The sequence below is a fragment of the Marmota marmota genome, unplaced genomic scaffold (assembly GCF_001458135.2).
Source record: "Marmota marmota marmota unplaced genomic scaffold, marMar, whole genome shotgun sequence".
Classification (NCBI taxonomy): Eukaryota; Metazoa; Chordata; class Mammalia; order Rodentia; family Sciuridae; genus Marmota; species Marmota marmota.
Window position 1 is genome coordinate 1,295,653 of NW_025999895.1, and position 14,052 is coordinate 1,309,704.

At 59.8% G+C, this 14,052-nt stretch overlaps 1 protein-coding gene across 1 annotated transcript in view; it reads right to left on the reverse strand.

Moving 5' to 3' along the window:
• Window positions 1–14,052, reverse strand: part of Bahcc1 (BAH domain and coiled-coil containing 1) — a 60,135-nt gene that overhangs the window by 43,319 nt on the left and 2,764 nt on the right. The gene's annotated exons all lie outside the window — the stretch shown is intronic.

The following is a 14,052-nucleotide window of genomic DNA, read 5'->3' on the forward strand; positions in this document are numbered from 1 at the left end:
GGGCAGGGCATGGGAAGGTGGCGGGGGCGGGTCAGCCCCTTCCCACGACCCGCCCCCACAGCCTGGGCAAGCAACCTACAGGCCAGCGCACACAATGTCCTCCCCACTGCCCAGAGGAGGGCCAGCAGCTGGGTGTGGGCCATGCCAACCAGATGCCAGGTCCCACACGCACACACCGTGCACCCCACAAGGCACACCCAGGCTCGCAGACTCACAAATACACAAGTGTGGGCTCACACACGCCCAGTGCAGGTCCCCTCAGAGACCGGCTGGAGGCTCTGGTGCAGCTCTGGGCACCCACACCGCTCTCCTGCACGGGCAGGACTTTCCATCTGTCAGACGGACCACCCACAGCGCACGGACCCCCGCCCCCAGCCCACTGTGGTGATGTTGGCCATACTCAGTGGAGGGCCCAGAGCCTGGGCAGCCTGAGGAGTTAAGAAAGTGGAGACAGGTGCAGGCCAGGGGCCACCTGGGGGCGGGCTCCCTGCCCTCCTCAGTGTCCTCCTTGCAGGTCCATGCGGCCTGGCCTGCCTGAAGGTGTGGGGCCTGCAGCCCTTCGTCACAGGCCTAGCACCTGGACTGCAACCACAGCCAGCGCTGGGCTTTGTGATGGCTCTGAGGGTAGTCACTGCCCCAGACCCCGGGTACACAAGCAGCTCCTCCCCCACCGACCCCACCTGGGGTACCCACCTGGGCCGTGACCCCAGAGCAGCCCCCTGGCCCAGGCCTCCTTGGTGGTCACCCAGCCTGGCCCACACAGACCCGCAGGACAGACTCTGGCTTGGGTCTGCTGCGCTCATGGTAGGCATCATTCCCAGCATGGGGTCAGCTGCCACCCTGGGCTGGGAGAGCTCCCTGGCCACTGGGAGGTCTCACACCAGCTCAGGAGCAGGACCAGCACCAACGACTGACTCCCAGAATAGGCAGGCCTTGAGGAGTGGGAGCAGCACCAGTGGGGTGAAGGGGCACTCCAGGTCATGCTGCCAGTGACAGCGTCCTGGCCTCGTTTCCCAGATAACTGCTTCACGAACAGTTGGCTCAGTCACCCAGCAACTCACACTCCAGGGCTGCCCTTTCAAGGGGACTCGTCACCCTTCCAGACTTTCTTTCTCAATGCCACGCTCACACCCAGCCTGGCTGCCCCTGAAAAGTGCTGCCTGGCCCCCTTCCCAGTGAAGCTCCCCCCGGAACTCCCCACCACCTGGGACCCTGCGCTCAGCACCCAGCTGTGCACGCAAGGGGCAGAACAGGAACCTGAGGGGGGTCCAGGCTGGCCCAGGGAGCAAGAACCTTACCCCAGGATGAGCAGGGGAGAGGGGGAAGGGCTGGGAAGGAAACACAAAGGTGCAAGTTAGGGTTAGGGTTAGCCTTGTGCCCCGGGGAGTGGGGCACCCTGGGCAAGGTGGCCAGAGGGAAACTGAGGCAGTGGCTGCCTGAGTCCAGCACTCCTGGCTGGGGACAGCTGCCCAGCCTCTGGTGCTCCCACACCTGGAGTCCTGGAGGGGCCGGTGAGAGGCGCGGCCGAGCAGGCACACGGAGCATGAGGATGAGCACTGAAGGCCGGAGCGCCGTGTGGAGAAGATGTCACCAACTGTCACAAACGGTGTTTATTTCTCAGGAGAATGCATTGCCAAGCCAGGGAGCTGGGGGCCACTTGGCCCCTGGGGCCACCAGGACTGCATGCCTTCTCCCAGAGGCACTACAGTGTCCTTCAGTGGCTTCCAAGTAGGGACACAGGCAGAGGTGGCCGTGGCCACACAGGGAGGCCACAGCAGGACTCCCTTCTTCGTCTCCCCAGGAGAAGGACATCCCAGGGGCCTTGCTCTCTGGCTTAGGTGGCACTTTCAGAGGGGGTCTCAGTGGTGGAGCACAGGCCTGGCATTGAGGCCCTGGTTCAAACTGCAGCACCAAAAAAGAAAGAAAGAGCGGAGCCGAGCCTCCCGCAGCCCCACGGCTCCCCTGTGGGAGAGCCTGGGCTTCCTGGCAGGGTGAGGGGTTTCTCAGAACTCCTTTAAGCAGGGTAAGGGGGACTTCTGGCGTGGGGAAGCCACATCCCATGATGAGGGGCTCCCAGGAAGAGGGCCTGCGGCACCCAGGTGGCGGGGTGACATGGGGGCCTGAGGCTCAGGGCTGGGGCTGCCCGGGCAGAGTGAGGTCCCTGGAAGTGTCCCCCCTGCGATCTTCAGAGAGTTGGCAGACCCACGGGGGCTCTCAGACCACCCTGGTCCAGACGGCCAGGTCAGGGCAGTTCCTATTCCCAGGAAGCCAGGCCCAGGGAGGGGCGGAGCTACCTTGGGTCTGCTCCAGAGCCTGGGCTGGCCCCAGGTGGGCTGGGGGAGCACCCTGGTGGACCTGACCCCACTTGAGCAGGCAGCCGGCACGAAACAGCTGGAGAAAGTGCTGCCCAGACCAGAGGGCACACCCCCTGGTCATCCAAGCCACAGAGCAAGCCCTGAGCATTGTCCAGAGAGTGAAATTCAGTCCCAGCTCCTTCACTAGAGAGCCTCTGAATGCCCACACTGTGCCAGGGTCACCCCCTCGCCCTAGGCCAGCCGGGATGGGAAGAAGCCATGGGTGGCCCACGTGCTCTGACCTGTAGCCCTGGCCCTCCACTCACAGTGGGTCACAGGGATCCTCCAGCTCTTTGGGGGCCAACTTGCTCCCCCCTCGAGTGGTACAGTTGGGAACCCGCTCCCACAGAGGGTAAGATGCTGCCGGGCTGAGGGTGGACACCAGTGCCCTGGGGCCAGGGGATGCCCTGCACGTGTCAGGGGGCCCCACATGGAGGGGACACCCAGAACGGAGGCCTGCGGCAGCAGTGGTGCAGGGTTTGGAAGAGAAGAGGGGAGGACATGGGGGGGCAGGAGATGCAGGGCAGCCTGGCCACATCCAGGGCCTGAGCTGGAAGGGACAGAGGTGGAGAGTGAGGGGGTTTCCAGTGAGCTCCAGGCTTGGCCTGGCCACAGGATTCCCAAGGGTGTCTGCCCAGCCAGTAGCCAGAAGGCAGGGGAGAAGCAAGGCGGCCCCCAGTTCACCCCGGATGCACTCCTTCAGAGCCCCGCTTCCATGAACAGACTGGCAAAGTGAGGGGCCACCCGCAGGGGAGTCAGACAGGCTGGGCCGGCGTGCCATGCTGTGGAGTGGCCCTGTGGGCAGGCACTGTCTCCGCCAAGGCCAGCACAGACCTGAGGCCCACGACGGCCGGGGACCCCCCAGTTAACCTGAAGATGCCCAAGATGCCCACAGCCCCGGCCAACACGGGTCCCAGATTCTTGACCCACAGAAGCTGTGAAGTTAGCATCTGCTGTTTCCACTGCTGAATCTGGGGAGATCTGACAAACGGCCCCAGCTAACTAACACGAGGAGACGAGACCGGACACGTGGCTTACAGCATCACCACAAGCTCCGAGCAGAGGGAGCTTCGGGAAGGCAAGGGGAGGTCCTGCGGGAGGGGGGACAGTGGCACAGGGGACATGGTCTGCCTCTGCACAAGTGAGAAATGCAGATTGTGGCAGGAAGCCTCCCATGTCCTGCTCCGCTGTCCCAAGTGTCCCTGAGTCCTGAGGGCTGTGTGGAAAAGCGGCCCCCGCCTGCCAGGGCACAGGCACCTCCCTGTCTGGGCATCTGGGGGTACCCCACAGTTAACCTCAAAGGAGCTAACGCTCAGAGGAGCGCTCCCTGGTCCATTGCCCACCTAAGGGCCCAGTTGGCAGCCTGGACTTGTGCTGAGCATTCCCCATGATTCTGCACCTGGGCGGAGGCCGTGGAGCCGGTGTGTGGTTTCCGGTTTTCTGTGGTTTCAGCTGTGTGCACGTGGTCGGGGGGATTTCTCAGGGTTGGCCTGAAGATGCATTACAATTCAATTTAGATTTAATTTTAATATTAATTTAAAGCCAATTAAAAGCTTATTTTTAGGATACCCAAAGGGACGCAACAAGTCTCAAAAAGGGGACTGGCTTCCAGGCAAACTGCCCATGGGGTGCCCTGCTGGCCTGAGGTGGCCGTGGTGCAGAGCAGAGCAGAGCCGCAGATGGAGGGGCCGTGGAGTCTGGCTTCTCCTTCCCGCACAGGGCAAGGCGGCCATGCGCCCAGGGCTGGCTCACCGGCCAGGGACAGAGGGGTCTGCTCTCACTGCTCCTAAGTCTCACCGTGCCCACACTTGGGGCCCAGCTCCACCTCCTACCTGCCCAGACCTGCTGGACTGGGGGACAAAGTGACCTGGGCCATGTCAGGCTAAGTGCAAATGCCTTCTTGATCAGGACCCGCCGTGGGCACAGGGACAGGAACAGGGAAAGCTAAAAGGGAAGAGTGACCCATTCCTGGAGGGGCAGGGCCGTGAGGAGCTCATGGGTAGGACCTCACGGAGATGAGCTGGGGGTGGAGACCAGCCCAAGCTCTGGGGATGACGGGCAGGACCTGCTTAGAGCCAACAGGGCGGACTGGAAGGCCACTGCTGGAGGGCTGAGGTGGGGGGGCCTCGCAGGGGGGACATATCCCCCACCAGCCACCACCCAGGCCACCAGCACCATGGCTCCACGGTGCAGGCAGAGGAGAGGAAGGAAGGGGGAAGGAAGGTGGGCAGCCGACCCACCCTCAGACCTCAGAGACCCTGCCTCCCTGCTTTGGTCAGGATCCTCTGCCTCCGCTGCTGAGGAAGGAGCCAGCCCCAGACATGACCCTCCCATCCAGAGTCCAGGTCCTTCCTAGGGTCCTCGAGCCCACTAGTCCTCCCCAAGCCTCACTCTCAGTGGCCAGGGCTGACCACAGCTCTGAGCCCTGCTGCCTGGAGGGGCAGGGTCTGGGTGCTGCTCCCTCAGGCCCTTCGGGGCACCCCCACCATGAGCAGACCCTCAGCTGCAGCAGGGAGGGGCAGGGCCGCATCTGCCCCAGGACGCAGAGGAGCCAGGTCTGACTCACAGTCTCCCCTTCCCCAGGGGACACAGGCAGCCCCGCCCTCCTGCCCTGGGGACCTACCCCAGGCCATCTGCTGGTGTCCCTGACAGCCCCCTTCAACTGCACTGCCAGGGGCTCTAGGAGTGTAGGCTGACCCCACCCCAGAGCAGGGCCAGGGCCCCTCTGCCATTGCATGGCTCAGGAGGAGCGAGGACAGAGGGGGTGAGGACAGAGGGGGGTGAGGAGGCTCAACCTCTGCACTCAAGTTTCCCAGTTCTGTGGTCACAGCAGGTTCCAAAGCCTCAGCGCCTGGAGACAGACACCAAAAAGAGGGTCCCCTCTAGCTCCTCGGAGTGACACAGGGTCAAGGGGGTGCCCAGGCTACCTGTGTGGGTCCAGCCAGCTCACGTGGGCTCTTGGATCAGATCCCGTGGCAGGGAAGGCCAGCAGTGCCCACAAGGGGCAAGCACCGCTAGATCCGTGTCTGAGGTCCCACAAAGGCCTCTGGCAGGAAGAAGACCAAGTCCTGGGGAGAGGCCACCACACTGACCACCAGGCGCTGTGCAGTGAGCCCCGGCCTGCAGGAGACAGACACAGGTCTACAAAGCACGGCCATGCAGTGTGCAGGGCCTGAGGTGGTGGCACTGCAGCCTGGTGACATGGATCTGATGTCACCGCGGCTCACGGCTGGCACAGCCCTCTTCAGGCTGGCGAGCGCTTGAGGTGGTGGCCAGCACGTGGCGATGTCAGGGGGCAGGGAGGGCGAGCGCCCAGACCTGGACCCTTCGTCCTGCGTTCTCACGGTCCCCTGTTGGTCAAGCACAGCAGATGCACACTTGGCCCCTTGTCGGCCAGACCTCTGCAGACACCCCTGACCACTCCAGGAGGGACTGCTCTCTCCCAGGGCCCCTCCTCACCTGCCGGCACCCTGTGGCCCAGATGAAGTCCCTGGCTTTTGTCCCTGATCCTAGGTGCCCGCTCCCACTGGAGCCCCAGCATGAGATGGACAGACACGGTCCTGGCCACCCCACCAGGGGCAGTCCAGCAATGGGGTGGGGCAGTGTCTCTCCAGGAACAGTCCCTTCTGGCTTTCCAGCTTGGGCCTCTGGGCTGGCTGCACCCCATCTCCAGCACCCCACAACCTGCTCCCACACCTCTTAAAGTAGCATGTGACCTGTGCAGACAACTGAAGGGTTCTGAGGACGAGGGGGTGCTGGCTCAGCCCCCTGCCTGGGGAAGACCAGCAGAGGATGCCGCCGGGTGGGGCTCCCCACGCCATGGTGGGGGCAGGCACCTCCATCTTCAATGAAAGGACCGCATCAGGCTCCAATTCAGAGCCTGGTGGTGGCAACCCTTCTCCTCTAACTCAGGTTCCCTGGCTGATCGTTCATCTTCCTCTTTTTCAGTAGAGGAAAAACCAAACAGGCCTCACCTGTAGGTTCTCTGCCTGTGGCCCTTGGTGGCTTGGGGCAGAGGGAGCCCAGCCAATGGTGTGGCCCAGCCCTGGGAGCTATGAAAGGACAGGACTCAGACAGTCCAGACTCAGGACCCAGCCACTCCACAGGAAAGTTGGCCCGATGTGGGGGAAGGGCACGGGTCTCAGCACCCTGGTCAGGCTGACTGGTCAGTGGCCCCTGCAAGACCTCACGAGACAGTCCTGTATAGGCAGTAGGGGTCAGGGGTCAGGAGGTAGGCAGGAGGAGGGCAGGCCCAGGAGGTTGTGCTTCCCAGGAAAGCTCCAGTGGACATCAGACATGAGGGTAGAGAGGTGGCCATGTGGACGGTGGGGGGGGGGGGGATGCGTTCAGGGTCAGGAGGCCTGAGGCCTGGGCCCCATGCCCAGGGCCCCAGCCCGACCCTTCCCAGCGCAGCCCAGCTGTTATGTTCCACCTGCGTCAGCATCACCTGAGGGCTCAAAACAATGTGCCCCCAGACCCCTGGACCCACTGTGGATCAGAATTCTGGGCAGGGCCAGGGGACAGAGAAAGTGTCTGGGGACAGATGAGGTGGGAACATAGGTGGCTGGGCATGTGATAGAAGGAGTAGGGTGGCTAAGAGTGTGGATCTTTCAAGGACAACAGAAAGAAAAGGACAGGATGGCAGACAGTGGCCAGTAGCAAGGGCCATGACATGAGAGCTGAGGTTTGGGGCAGGGGACCAGGGTTGAGGAGCAGGGGGAGGGAAGCAGAGCCGAGTGCTGGGTGGGGTGGGGGGACTCTGCGTCAGTGGCAGGGCCTGGGGAGGGTGCAGGCTAGCTAGGGTGGGAAGCTGGCCAGGCACCTGGTGGGGGACGGCTCACCCAAAGTGTTTGGTCTGGACGTGACACAGGACATCTCAGAGGTCACTAGGGATGGGGGAGTCCAAGGCACACTGTGGGGGCGGGCAGCCTGTCGGCCCGGCGGAGGCCCTGGGCCTTGCCCTAGATGGTCACTGAGGGCCCACAGCTCCACTCCCTCCAGCAGGCACCAGGAGCCAAGGGCAGAGCGGTGATGAGGAAGACCTGGAGGAACAGGCCCCTCCCTGGCTCTGGCAGGGCTGGGGGAACGTGGGTCCCCCTGGGCCATGGGAGCCAGCACAAGGGTGAGCCTGCACGTGAGCGGGCAGCCATGGACGGCCACCTCTGTCACTGTGAGCACATGTGAGCTCCCGCAGCTCACTGCTGGCTGTGACAGGGGTGGTGACGGCCAGGGATGCTGGGACGTCGGGGTCAAGGTCTGCAGGTGTGCCTTTGCTCCATCAAGGGGATGCAGTGTGGCCATCTGCAGCATGGCCCCTTCCCCACCCCTGCCATGGTTCCCCACCCAGAGCTTGTTCCTTGCTTTTCTTGTCCCCAGCTGTCCTCCTTGGCCTGCCCTCTTCGGTCCTGAACCCACTCACCCCCACCTCGTCCAGCTCTGCTCCCAGCATGCAGACCAAAGGGCTCAGTCTTGTCTGGCTCTGGGTGGAGGGGCCATGCTGCTCCTTCCCTGGACCCGCTGGCAGAAGGACAGGGAAAGCCAGCCCTGGACACCAAGGAAGGACAGGTGGGAAGGAGGTCCAAGCAGGACCAGGCTTTTCCAGGGGACGATGGCAGGCAGTGTGCTTCCTATTGAATATGCTAAGGATTCTTGATTGGCAGGGCAGGGGACGCCACGAAAGCACTGCTCCCCAGGTCACCCTCTGCCTCAGACCCAGCAGCTGCCCGGGGCCTCCATGGGAGGCCCGGCTACTGTCTGCTGCCCTCCCTCATTTCTGGAATTTTCCCTTAGGAAACCAAGTCCCTGCACTGAGTGAGGGTGGGCTGCTCCAGCCTGCAGCCGGCCCAGGGGAAGCCGCAATGCCCCGCGGGCCTCACGGCCTCTTCTTGCAAAGACAGTGGAGGCTTTGTTGGGGGAGGGCCCAGCCCACCTGTCTGCTCCCCTAGGTCGGAATGAAGACAAGGGCTGGTGGCTGGTCCGATCTGGAACCTAATCACAGGGACAGCTGCAGCCACAGCCTGCCATGCTGCCCGCTGGCTCCCAGGTTGGGGGCTGCACGCCTTCCTGCCAGGCTGAGGCCCACCGCAGACCCGGTGCGGACCTGGTAACCAGGGCCTGGCGCCCCCTGCCCCACGCGGACCACCACCTCTCCTGATCCCACCCGGCACCCACCTGTCCCCAGAGCCTGCTGTGGCAGCTGCTCGCGGGGCCACGGGCGGCAGTGATATTATATATTACGACAAACAGGGGCAGCCCACTGACAAATAGGCCTGCGTGGTCTAAACGGTATATTATCCCATAAAAACGTCAGCAGGCAGAGCAACGGAGCCAAAGCCGAGCACCGCCCCACGCCCGGGGCCCCAGCCGGGCCCTTCCCAGCGCAGCCTGGCTGCTGGTCCGCTTCCCAGACATTGCACACTGGTTGTGATTTTTGTCATTTTGCTTGTTGCACTGTGTCTGTGGTGGGGGGAAATGAGGTCCCAGAGGTTAATGGGGAAGAGTGAACCCAGGGGGGCTGCTCCCTGCCGGCGGGCGGCGGGCGGGACGCCCAGCAGAGCAAGCCATCCTCTTGCCTCAGACAGGGCACACGGAAGCCCTTCGCAGTGTGTCTGCAAAGCAAGGAGAGAGACCTTCTGGGCCTCCAAGGAGTGCACTGGGCAGGAGGCTGCCCAGGAGCTGAGGGTTTCAGAACCTCCTCTGACAGGTGAGGAGCAGCTGGCCAGCCTCCAGAGGGGCCTGAGGCTGCCTGTCCTGGGGACGGCTTCTTTGGAAATCTCCGCCTCATTTGGGGGATGCTGGTAGTAAAACAGGTAGTTACTTTGTTTGAAGATATTAGGTGTGTGAGGCGCGTGCAAGGCGGGGGAATGCCTCACCAGGGACGGTCCTCTGCCACCAAGTAGAGCCCCTGCACCCCTTCCATGACAGTTCCCTCACCCTGTTCCCAGGGTGAGCCCGCCACAGACTGAGCTCAGGGGTGAGAGACAAGCAAGCAGCAGCTGCCACAGCGTCCAGGACATGGGGTCGGGGGCAGCTCTCAGTCCAGGGGGACTATATTCCCATGTTTACGGTAGGAAGGAAGCCAGGTGGGGCCCAGAGGTCTCAGAGGGGAAAGGGCAAGGGGGCTCTAGGGATAACAACCAAGGTCCCTTTCGCCTGCCTGCCCGGAAAGCACTTATTCCCAGTGGCACTGGCCGAATTCTATCTGTGCTTGGGAATTCCCATAGCCAGGGCATGGAAGGTCCCAGCCTCGAACCCTGGAGTTAGACCAAAGCATGCTGGGAAATGTAGTCCTTAGGGAGTTAGGAGGGCCAGCAGAGACATGCCAGAATATTTAGTTAGGGAACAGCCCAGGAACTGGAGAGAGCAAAGGGGACTACCCTGACCCCAACTTAAAGAGTGGAAGTTTAAAATTCCTGGGAAAAGCTGCATTTAAACATCTGCTGCCTGATTCTAGCCTCAGATAATACCCACAGTGGTTTTTCTGAACAAGAAGTCCTGAAGCTCTTATTTTGATAGTGAGACCTGGGAACTCCCCAGGGAGGAGGGACCCTGACCAAATTGCCCAAGGTGAAAGAAGCATCCAGAGTCCCTCATTCCTGTTCTCCTCTGGCTGCGGACAGAGAGAGAGAGAGAGTGGGGGGCATGACAGGAGAGGGTGCCCACAGACTGGGTGCTACCTGCTAGCCTGGGCCTCCAGGAGAGGCTGCGGCGCATCCTGAGTGCTTGCCCATTATTTACGCTCACAGCCTGCTCTGATGACATATGTAAGTTGACAGCGAACATCCTATCAACTTGCTGGAGTGTATCTTGATTGTTAAAACACACTCTTAAAGGTGTACCATCATTTATCAAATTAAAATAGCCGCACCTTGCTTGTTCCTTCTCTGTCTTCCCGATGAACCCCTAGCAGTCTTCCTCTTCTTCTGGCCTCCGGGGCATCCTGCCCTAGCACTGGGCTCTGTTCCTCAAGGGAGGATGCCCCCACAGCCGGGGACCCTGTCCTCGGCACCCCCTCCCCACCCTGCCCTGGGCCAGGGCAAGCCCACTAATCGCCAAGAAGTGACAAACGCCAGAAGCCCCACCAATTAAATTTAAACTCATGCAAAGCTCAGTGGCTAGTAAATTATTATTTTTATTAGCTTGAACCAAGTTCCCGTAAGAGAGAAAGTCAACTTGCTCCCATGAATGGCTCTTGTATAATTTATTTAACTCTGTGCTCTTTGCCAAAGCCTGGAATATTTTTAGCTCGTTCTGTTGTTGGATTTGGCTTTTTTATGTGTGTTTCTGAAGGGTATTTTTAGCCTCATCCATGTTATTCTAACAACCTCCGATGCGTTTTGTCCTGTCTGTGCGGGCTGCTGAACCCTGTCTCGCAGGGAGAAGAGGGGGATTTCTAAGAATAACCGGGGAGTGTTTGGGGGTGCATGTGTTCGGGGAGAGGTGCTGTGTGTCAGTGCTACTCCCTGCCCCCCTCCCTAACTCACTCTATTGCTCACATGACCTGGATATTCCTATAGAACACCCTGGTGTCCTTATAGGAATAATCAGACATGGTGGCAGCACAGCCCCACGGAGAAAAAACCCACATTCCAAAAACGGCTGCAGCGGGGTGGGCGCGGCCACCGCAGCCGGCCCTGTCCTCAGCTGCCAGATTCCCGGAGCCCCGCGGCTCCGCTGGGCAGGGTGGCAGCTTTGCTGTCTAGCTCTGTCACTGATGGAGCAGGGTGGGTAGAGGCTTCAGAAAGTAGCTCTTTTCACACCTACTTAATGTTGGTAACTGCCGCAGAGACACTCCATCGTGTCATAGAGTTAATGAGGTATTTACGAAAATGTATTTTTTTCTTTACCAAAAAAAAACAAAAAAAAAACACCCCACGTGATGAGGAAGGGGGAACCTTTGATGGGGTCTTTTCACACTAGGAAATTATCTTTTTTCTCTATGGGCGAGGCAGGGTTTTTGGTGGTTTTGATTTTATTTATTTAATTTCCAGGCGGGTCACCTGAAGCACTTTTAGCAGGAAGAGGGTTGCAGCTCCCGGGGAGCAACCCCAGCCCAGGGCACCTGGCTGTCCAGGCCTGGGCAATTCACACCCCAAAGACAAGAGAGGGGCAGGAGGGGAATCCAAGATTATTCATACTAAGATGTGAAATAGCCCAATGCCAGAGTCCCCGGCAAGGGGGATGTTGGGAGGACAGGACAGGAGCCTACCGTGCTTTAAGGGGGAGGGGCAGGGCAAAATCGGGCTCTCTGGGTTTCTCCCTGGGCCTGGGCTGCCCTCTGCGCAAAGGCGAGGTCCCCAATTGCTGCAGGCAGTAACCGTTGAGAAATCTTGGGTTGGATTTTGTTGACTCCCCTACCCTTGTTTTGCCCCCCTCCCCCCACTTCACAGCTTTGCCTCCGGACCATCTGTATTAGAGACAAAATCTAACACTGCACTAAAAATAATGGTTCCAAACATTTTAATTGCACTCTTGGTGACAAGGTGACTGGAACAGCATTTTACCATAAAACCCTACAGCCTGAGGGTAAAGCCACCAGCACTTTCATGTTTGGAAAAACAAGGGAAGGAGCCCAACAGCCCAGTGTCCCCCTGGAGTCCTGCAGGCTGACAATGTGAAAGTGCTGAGTGGGAAGGGAGGAAGGTAGCCAGCCGGGAGACCCTCAGTCCAGCCTGCGTGGCCCTGCCAGGCCAGGCAGGGGGGGAAGGCAGACCAGCGGAGGCAGGGCCTGCATCCCTGATGGCTGAACTCTCTGCCAGGGGGAGCTGGGCACACTTCCCCAGCATGTTTCATCTTCCTGTTCGGCTGGTGCAGGGAGAGCGGGCTGGGCTGCTGCATCCCTGGCCTGCAGAACGGGGCCACCCAAGGAAGCGGAAGAAAGTCCACCAAACTGGCCATTTGGAAATCCACACATGAGATGTAAAAACAAATTGTGTAACTTCATTACACATTTTTTTCCCCTCCTAGATCCTATGTAGATGAAGAGTAAAGCAAAGGGATCCCGAGTGTAACTCCTTTTCTAAAAATACAAGTATCGAAATGTTTAAACCAGCACCATATCCGGGCTCTCGGCGATTGTGAGTTCGGCTGCACGCTGCACAGCCAGGCTTCCCACCACAAACAGGTCGGACATCTCCAAGCACAATTGGTCCCTCCAGTCCCCAAAGGAGTGGAAACTGGGCCTCCAGGAACAGCGGACATGTGGCCCTCTAGCCCCTAAAAAGGAAGCCCTGAGAGACCTCCAGCGCCCTCTAGGGCCCCACCCCCACCCCCCGTGCAAGGGGGACGCAGGAAGGGTTTGGGGTCAAGCAATGGCAACAGGCAACGCAGGACACAGGCCAGCAGGCCCAGTGCAATCTCTCACAACCCTCTGCAGCCTGCACTCCAAGAACCACGTGGTTAAACTTAGAATGAGCAAGACAAAGGTCCAGGCCACCCCACCACACTCCCACCTGACTGGGTGTTGCCTAGGTCTGGAAATAAGGGCAGGAAGGGGAAATGGCGGCTGACCAGGAGCTGGCCAGGCTGTGGGTTGGTAGATGGGGTCAGGAAGCAGCAGTGACCTGAAGTGATGGGAAACAGGGAGTAGCCTGGTCTCCCCAGGCTTCATGGCCCGGACTGACCTGGGCACTGCTATGAAAGCCTTGGTGTCAGGGGCCTGTCCTCTCTGGTACTGTGACCTGCCAGGCTAGAGGGCACTGCATATTGGAGGGGGGAGGGCAAATGCTCCCTTCCCATCCCCCATCCACAAGGTTCCGCCTCCCCACCCCCCAGCTGGGGCCACAGCCTGCAGCCAGAAGCAGGGGCTGGTAGGAAAGCTGGGGAACTGTCCTTGCCTTCACCACAATCCCCTCTCTAGCTGCCCCAGTGGGGCCTGAGCTGGGTGGACAGTATCTCAGCACAGGGGCAGGAAGAGATACTTAATAACCACAGGGACAGCAGGAAGGTATTTTTAAATCACCAATTGCTCAGGCCAGTCCTTTTTCTCTTTCCAGTTATAAATCTAGAGGAAGGAAAAGGGAGAGAAAGAAAGAAGAGAAAGGAGAGAAAAGGGCAGCCTGGAGGAAGGCTCTAGCAGGACAGCAAGTGGCCAGTGCCAGGCTGACCCCGCAGCTTTGAATATCCTCTGGCTGTTAATGATGGAAGCCCGTTAGTAATTAAGCAATTTCGAGATTTTTTTTTTTAAGGAAATGTACGTTTTGCTTTTTGACTGCCCTCCCTTCCGACGTTTCCCTTCTAGCCCCATCTCTGCCATCCGTTTTAATCCACACACTAATTGTAATCCCATTAAAGCAGATATAATTTTATTAGTATTCACAGTTCATCAAGCTACAATAATAACTGTTACTGCCAATTTTTTTTTAAATCAGCAAACAACATTTCTGATGTTTAGAACAAACTGTAAACAAAAGCAAGCCTCCCTGTGTGGTGACCCTGAGTGTCCCCCAAGCAGCCCCTAGCACTTCCACAAACTCCGCAGGAGAGGGCCAGTGACCTCCGTGGAGTGGGGCGCAGAGCTCCAACGCCCTTCCCCTGGTCGTTAATATCGGCGACCCTGGGACTCCAAAGGCCTGTGGGCTCTGGCAAGGGACAGAAGCGTGGACGCCCGGCCCGGCTCCACCAGTGCCGCCCTAGGTTCTCTCCTCTTGGCGCAAACTCGCCGCGCGCACTCGCCTGCACCGAAATCCCCAGCGTAGCG